Source organism: Lepidochelys olivacea (genome assembly GCF_965140295.1).
Source record: "Lepidochelys olivacea isolate rLepOli2 genome assembly, chromosome: 8".
Taxonomy (NCBI): domain Eukaryota; kingdom Metazoa; phylum Chordata; order Testudines; family Cheloniidae; genus Lepidochelys; species Lepidochelys olivacea.
This window is the reverse complement of record NC_140418.1, coordinates 7132998-7139710: the sequence shown is the minus strand read 5'-3', so window position 1 is coordinate 7139710 and position 6713 is coordinate 7132998. Positions and strand designations below refer to the sequence as shown.

Sequence of the window (6713 nt, the reverse complement as noted above, 5' to 3'; positions counted from 1 at the left end):
CCTGTCTCGCCCTTCCTCTGCGGTTACACTGTTCCTCCTCACCCTCCCCTCTTCCCAACTGCCCAGCCCCACAACTCCCCCTGCCAATTCCCCCTGCTGTTCTCGGCTTGCTAGCACCAGAGAGCTTCTGGGGTAACCTGAGGGGGAAGGGGAGAGGAGCTGGTGTGAGGAGGACCGGATGGTTACGTCATTTTGGTTCCATATTAACCCAGCGCCTTGTTTGCCACGGCCCTGGAGAGGGAGATCCAGACTCAGGCATGCTGGGGTGGAGCTGTCTGTAGGATTCAACATGGGGCCTTGCTCTGCCAATGGCAAAGTTAGGGCAAGGTTGAGTGCCTTTGAAAACCCCTTTCCAGCCATTGCCCGCGCCTGGGACTCCTCTCCAGTATTAATCAGCAGTGCGTTTTATTGTTTGTTCACCTCACGGAACACAGCGCCCTCCCCCGGAGGCATGGAGAGAGGTGGGAACACCTGCATGGCGTGGGGAAGCCGCTTTGCAGTGAAGGTGGGTCTGGCAGGTGGGGTCGGGGGAAGCATGGGGAGCTTACTACAGGCCTAATGCATGGAGGGGCTGGAGGTACAGAGATGGGGTAGCGAGTGGGAGAGGGAGAATGCAGGGAGCAGGTGAAGGGGGAGAGGTGGGCAGAGCTCCGCGGGGCTCTGGAGAAGGGGCATGATGAAGTTAATATAGAACAGGGGGGGGGTCAATGCAGTATAGGGAGGGGGACATGACCAGGGTGGTCATCACAGCAGCTATTCATAGACTCACAGATTCCAAGGCCAGACAGGACCCCTGTGACCATCTAGTCTGACCTCTGGCTTCACACGGGCCTGAATGAATCCCTGGCTGGACGAGAGCAAATCTATAAGAAAAACAGCCCGTCTTGATGTAAAATGTTCAGCGATAGAGAATCCGCTGCCCCCCTCAGTAAATTGTTCCAGTGGTTAATTACCCCCTGCTAAAAATGTACACCATACTTCCAGTCTGAATTTGTCTAGCTTCAATTTCCAGCCATAAATATTTGTGTCCCTCATTTAGCAGCAAGAGAATGGAGACGTGGAGATGAAGGGCTGCCTACGTGGGGAATGCACAAGGAAGTTAGTGTGCAAGAGCTAGGGGGTAAATTTAAAGTGCAATAGCTATTCTGCACTACTGCCTCGTGTAGACACTCTTATTCTGTGCTAGAGCAGATTAACCGGATCCCCACAAAGGGGCACTAGCGTGGAATAGCTATTAGCTATTCAGCACCAGCTGTGTGGGGCTTTCTACCCAGGTAGATGAGCCCTCAGTGACGTACCTAAGATCCCACAGGAAGGCTGCAATGGAGCCGGGAAATGAACCCTCCTTCCCAAGCTCCAGTCTAGCACCTTAACCACTGGACCATCCTTGCACACCTGAGCTGGGTCTGGGTGAGCTGGGTAAAGGAGATGGGAGATTCTGAGCACCTGGGCTAATATCTGCACTAGAAGGTATCTGCCAGAGGAGAGATTCTGGGTTAGCTCTGAAGGTCTCATAGGAGGGGAGGGGTTGGGAAGGGGCAGTTGTGCAGGGACATATTCCCCAGTGCTGCCTGGACCTGGAGTGTCTCAAGGAGCTGTCTCTCCTTTCAACCGGCAGGACAAGAGCAGGGAAAAGTTAAGAGAAGGGGGAATCAAACCAAGGTTTGGGGTGGGTGAGTTACACGAATAGAGCATTCAACAAAGCAGCAAAGTTCCTTCCAGCCAGCCCAGGCTTGCAGCTGAATGTTGGTGCTGTGGATTGCCTGGGTTGTTAACACACCAGGTTAGCTGTGAGAGCTGGTGGGGAGAGAAAGGCCCCTGCTGCTCCCTCACTGGCACACACCAGTCAGTGGCTGGAACAGGTCTTTCCATCACTGCCCGTTGGCACCTCTGCCATCATCCTACCATTGGCGTGGAGATAGCAGGCTAATCACGCTGTGTGTGTGTGTGACAGGCAGGTTTGCAAGTCTGCGTGTGCGAGCACTGGTGTGCAGGGGAGGAAGGGCACTGGGCTGGAAGGGGAGTGGGCCCTGACCAGGTGGGCAAAGGGAACGGTATGCAGCCATGGGGGAGGAGCAGTGGTACCGCAGGGAGAGCTGCAGGAAGGAGAGGTGGCATCTTGGAGAGCTAGGGGTGGAGGGACGGGTCTGGGACGGGATGGCCCTGGGGGAGGGAGAGAAGACGCGTTTGCAGGTTGTTCCTGCACTACGATGTCGGGATGAAATTCCACCTGATACTCCTATCAGGTGCCTGACTGTTTGCACAGCAGGGTAAAAGTCCATGAAGCCGCTGTGCCCTCAGGTTCCTGCTGGCCATGTGTGTGCAGGGAGCAGGCAGCTTCGGGAAGTGGCAATAAATGTGCCCCCAACCCCAGAACACACCTTGCCCAGGGTGATGAAATGCATCTGTCCAGGTCCCTGCTGGGGCTTTAGGTTTCGAAAGCATTGGGATATTGCTGTTTGCCCTGAACTGGTCAATGACTGTAGCTGGAGGAGAAGGTGGGAGCAAGTTGATCGTTAGTCACCGAGCCAGCTCCCCAACAGACACATACACACAAACTCTCCCCCCGGGCAGCTCTGCCAGATGCCACGTGTCGCCGTGACAGGCGCACCACCAGCAGGTGGCAGGCACTCACTTTCCTTCCCCAGTCCTACCAGCTGCCAGCGGCCACTGCACATCTGCTCCCAGTTCATCCCAGCGCTGGCAGACAGGACAGAGACTGGGCTGCTGGCACTTACAGGGTGGCTCTGAGGAAGGCCAAGGAGCATGGCCACACCGTGTGTGTGTTGCAGGTGTGTGTATATATCTCAGCCCCTTACACGTCAGGATTTTCGATGCTCCTAGAGGCTTTCAGCACCATTTCCTTGATCTCATGCTATCCTGGTAAATCATTGCATGGAGACACCTTCTTTACAAAGTAAACCCACAAAATATAATTAGCCCAACACGCAGCCACCCTGCCAACAGTCTCCAAACAGGTACATTACCAAACAGTGACTACCTGGTGCCCTGAGACATCTGTCTCCTTTCTTACGTCTTGCAAAGTGGAGACTGAATTGGGACACCTGTGTCCCGAGATCAGGGGCTCTCTGCTAGCTTGCAGGATGGCTGGGGCATGGTAGCGGAGCAGCTAGACCAGTTGGCTCAGGACGGTGCAGTTTATAAGCTTTCTGGGACCAGAGAAGTTGAAAGGCCAAATTCTCTGCTGGTACAAATGACCCCAGCGTCTGTCACATCAATGGAATTTTGCCTTTCACACCAGCAGAGAACTGATATTTGCTCTTCAGACCCGGCTGTAAAGCACCAATCACGTAAATAACAATAGCCCCCGCTTGCCCAGGGTCTGAGGCAGCTGGGATCAGTACAATGGGCCCAGAGCAGAGGCTGGTATGTTTCCCTACTCCCCTCCCAATCCACAGCCCCATTACTGACACGAAGGGCCAGCTCCTCAGTTATGATGATTTACATCCCAAAGTCAATTCCTCCAAAGCAGGGCTTAATTTGTAATGAAAGAGGTGCCGGCACTCAAGCAATCTTTTTACTCTCATAACTGACACAGCAAGCCCACAGGTGCCAGGGCTATGAACCGCCAAGCCTAGAAGTGCCAGGGCTGAGTGGAGGAAGAAGAGGAGGAAGAAGAGGAGCATTCTCCTTCACCCGCTCACAGCACTCAGCTAGTCACCGGAGGGACGGACGTGTTTTCTCGGCCATAAATGGCCTGGTCTGTCACAAGTCCCTGTGCACCCAGGCCAGTTCAGTTCCCACGTAAAGCTACGGTGAGTCTGGCCACAGGCAAAGCTTGCCAGGAAAATTTGTGGCAAAACTGTGAAATGTTTCTCTATGGTTGCTGGGATTGCCACCCCAGCAGGGCAAATGTTTTCAGCAGCTCAGCCCAGCCTTGCCCTCAGAGCTCTGGCTTGGCACCACCTCAGCAGGAAGCACAAGAGGAAGCAGCTCTCTTCATGCTCTGTCACAGCAGCCAAAATCGACAGCCGTGCTGTCACTTACACTCCCGAGCAGTGAACATTTGGGCGCTGGGGCATGCAGCGTATGCAGCTTTGAAACTGATGCCTTAGGTTTTAAGTGACTGGGTGACCTTGGGCAAGTATCCCTGCTTTGTGCCTCAGTTTCTCCATCTGTAAAATGGGGGTACTGATGCTTCCCTCCTTTGTACAGCACTTTGAGGTCTATGGATGAACAGAGCTTGGTATTATTATTACGATTATTAGGTGTGCTGCAGCTTCCAGAGCCTAAGATCTCTCCCTGTGTGCAGTGTTTAGCAGCCATTTTGTTCTCAGAGTAGCTGCAGCCCTTTATAGAGACCCCTACACCATGCTCTCTCTTAGAGATTCTACTTTGGTTCCTTCTTTATTCTTTACTCTCATTTCTGAATGAAAGTATTTGTTTTTCTCTTTGCAGGAAGACACATTAGGGCAATACTTTTGCAGAAGAGGGCCCTCAATGCTCGAATGGAGCTCAGATCTGTTGACAGAACAAGGACAAAGTTCATTTAGCTACTCAGGCTTTTGCCCATGTGGGGGGTTCTGCCAGGGCATACTTCTGCTGATGGTGGAGGCGAATCTCTTTACATTTAGGGCTTGTCTACATGGGTAAATTGACCAGAAACTATACCGGTGTGATTATATTGCTTTCAAAATGACATAAACTAAACCAGAATAAAGATCCTCTTATTCCAGAATAAGACTGTTCCCATGTGGAGCTATACCAGTATCACTGTAGTGTGTAATTATGTTGGTATAGTTCTGCTGGTAAAATTCCTCCCTGTAAACAAGCCTGTAGTTTGATATCAGTTCAGCTAAATGTTGCATTGTTTTTCATCAGTTAGGTATATGCCCTGGTGACATTGTGCTGGGGCAATTTTAACAACCAGACACCCACCTCTTCTCTTTAATGCTGTTGTGTGTTTTAGGTGGATCCCTGGGGAAAAAGTCAAAAGGTTGATTGAGATAAAAAAGTGGCAAAATGCAAACAAAGCATCAGTGCATGGAACGGAAAGGGTGGAGCTGTGACAATGCCCGACATGAAACATCTGACTCCTTCTGGAGTCCCAGGTGGGCACAGCGACAAACCGCCTTCCAGCCAGGGTGCAGGGAGTTACTGCACCAATTTTCACCAAGGGCCTTGGCTCCAATTCCTGGGTAAAATGTGTTTGCAGTCCTCATCTCTGTCACCTATGGACTCGTTCCCATTGCAAGATGCCTGTGTAACGTAGCCTCTGCTCAAGTGAGCCTGTGAGTGGGACTGGCGGGGGGGCGGGGGGCGTGCTGCAGGACAGACGGGCAGGGGCAGAGCTGCAGGAGAAGCTGCACAATGGCTGGCTACACCAGCCAGCTCAATCGGCCCCTCACTTTCACCAGCGATGTGTGCCACCCCTGATACTGTACAGGCTTGTCCTCTCAGTGCTCAGCTGTGACTTTAGGCCAAAGGCCAGCCCTGGAGAGGTGCAGCGGCACGCTGCCCCGATGGAAGGACAAAGGCGCCAGGCACTCTGGGTTGACGTAGGACAGTACCTGGCACAATGGGTACACACAGTCTCAGGTGGACCCTTGAGGTTCTACAGCAGGGGTGGGCAAACTTTTTGGCCCGAGGGCCACATCTGGGTATGGAAATTGTATGGCGGGCCATGAATGCTCATGAAATTGGGGGTTGGGGTGCAGGGGGGGGGGAGGGAGGTGATTGCTCCGGCTGCGGCTGGGGATAAGGGGTTGGCGGTGCAGGAGGATGCTCTGGGCTGGGACCGAGGGGTTCAGAGGGAGGGAGGGGGCAGGGGGTTGGGGTGCACTAGAGGGTCAGGGCAGGGTGCAGGCTCCGGGTGGCGCTTACCTCAAGCAGCTCCCAGGAGCAGCGGCATGTCCCCCTCCTGCTTCTACGCAGAGGCGCAGCCAGGCAGCCCTGTCCGCTACCCTGTCCGCAGGTGCCGCCCCTGCAGCTCCCACGGGCCGCGGTTCCCAGCCAATGGGAGCTGTGGGGGCAGCGTGCTGAGCCCCTTGGCTGCCCCTACGCGTAGGAGCCAGAGCGGGGACATGATACTGCTTCTGGGAGCCATGTGGAGCGTGGCAAGCCCCCAACCCCACTCCCTGGCTGGAGCTCCAGGGCCTGATTAAAATGGCTGGAGGGCCAGATGCGGCCCCCGGGCCGTAGTTTGCCCACTCCTGCTCTATAGCATAATAGTAAGTAATGGCGGGGGGCGCGGGGCGGGGTAGCATGGCTGGGGCACTGCACGATTGCAACTCCACTCACCATTCCTTCCCAGCAGACAGCCGCAGAAGGGAGGAGTTGAGATATGACCATGCCCCTGCCCACCCTCTTAGGAGAGGCTTGGAGCGCTGCGGGTGCTGCTAACTTTGCACCACCCTGTATAGACTGCAAATGTGCTCAGCCTGTGTATGCACCGGCTGTGTGGGTGGGCTCTCTTCCTCCTTGCACCCTCTTCCACCCGTAGCACCCGCTCCTGGTCCTTCGGCACCATTCAGTCCTTGGAAAGCTGCCATGCGATGCCAAGCGATTTCCCCGGGGCATTTCCATAGAAAGTGTCTGCCTCCTCATTAGTCAAGTGCCTGTACGGCCCTATTTCCCTGGCGGCCTTCGGGAGCTGTGCAGAGAGGGTTACGATGGAAGGAGTGCGGGGGGCTGGCTAGGCACCGGCAGACTCTGCCGATCACAGCACTACCGGGACAGAACAGAACCGCGGG

At 54.5% G+C, this 6713-nt stretch overlaps 1 long non-coding RNA gene across 1 annotated transcript; it reads left to right on the top strand.

Moving 5' to 3' along the window:
• Window positions 1–244: 244 nt before the first annotated feature.
• On the top strand, window positions 245–4691 carry LOC311524593. Its single transcript, XR_014712585.1, has 3 exons — window positions 245–505; window positions 3560–3776; window positions 4420–4691. It is a non-coding gene; the product is annotated as an uncharacterized lncRNA (long non-coding RNA).
• The last annotated feature ends 2022 nt before the right edge of the window (window positions 4692–6713 follow it).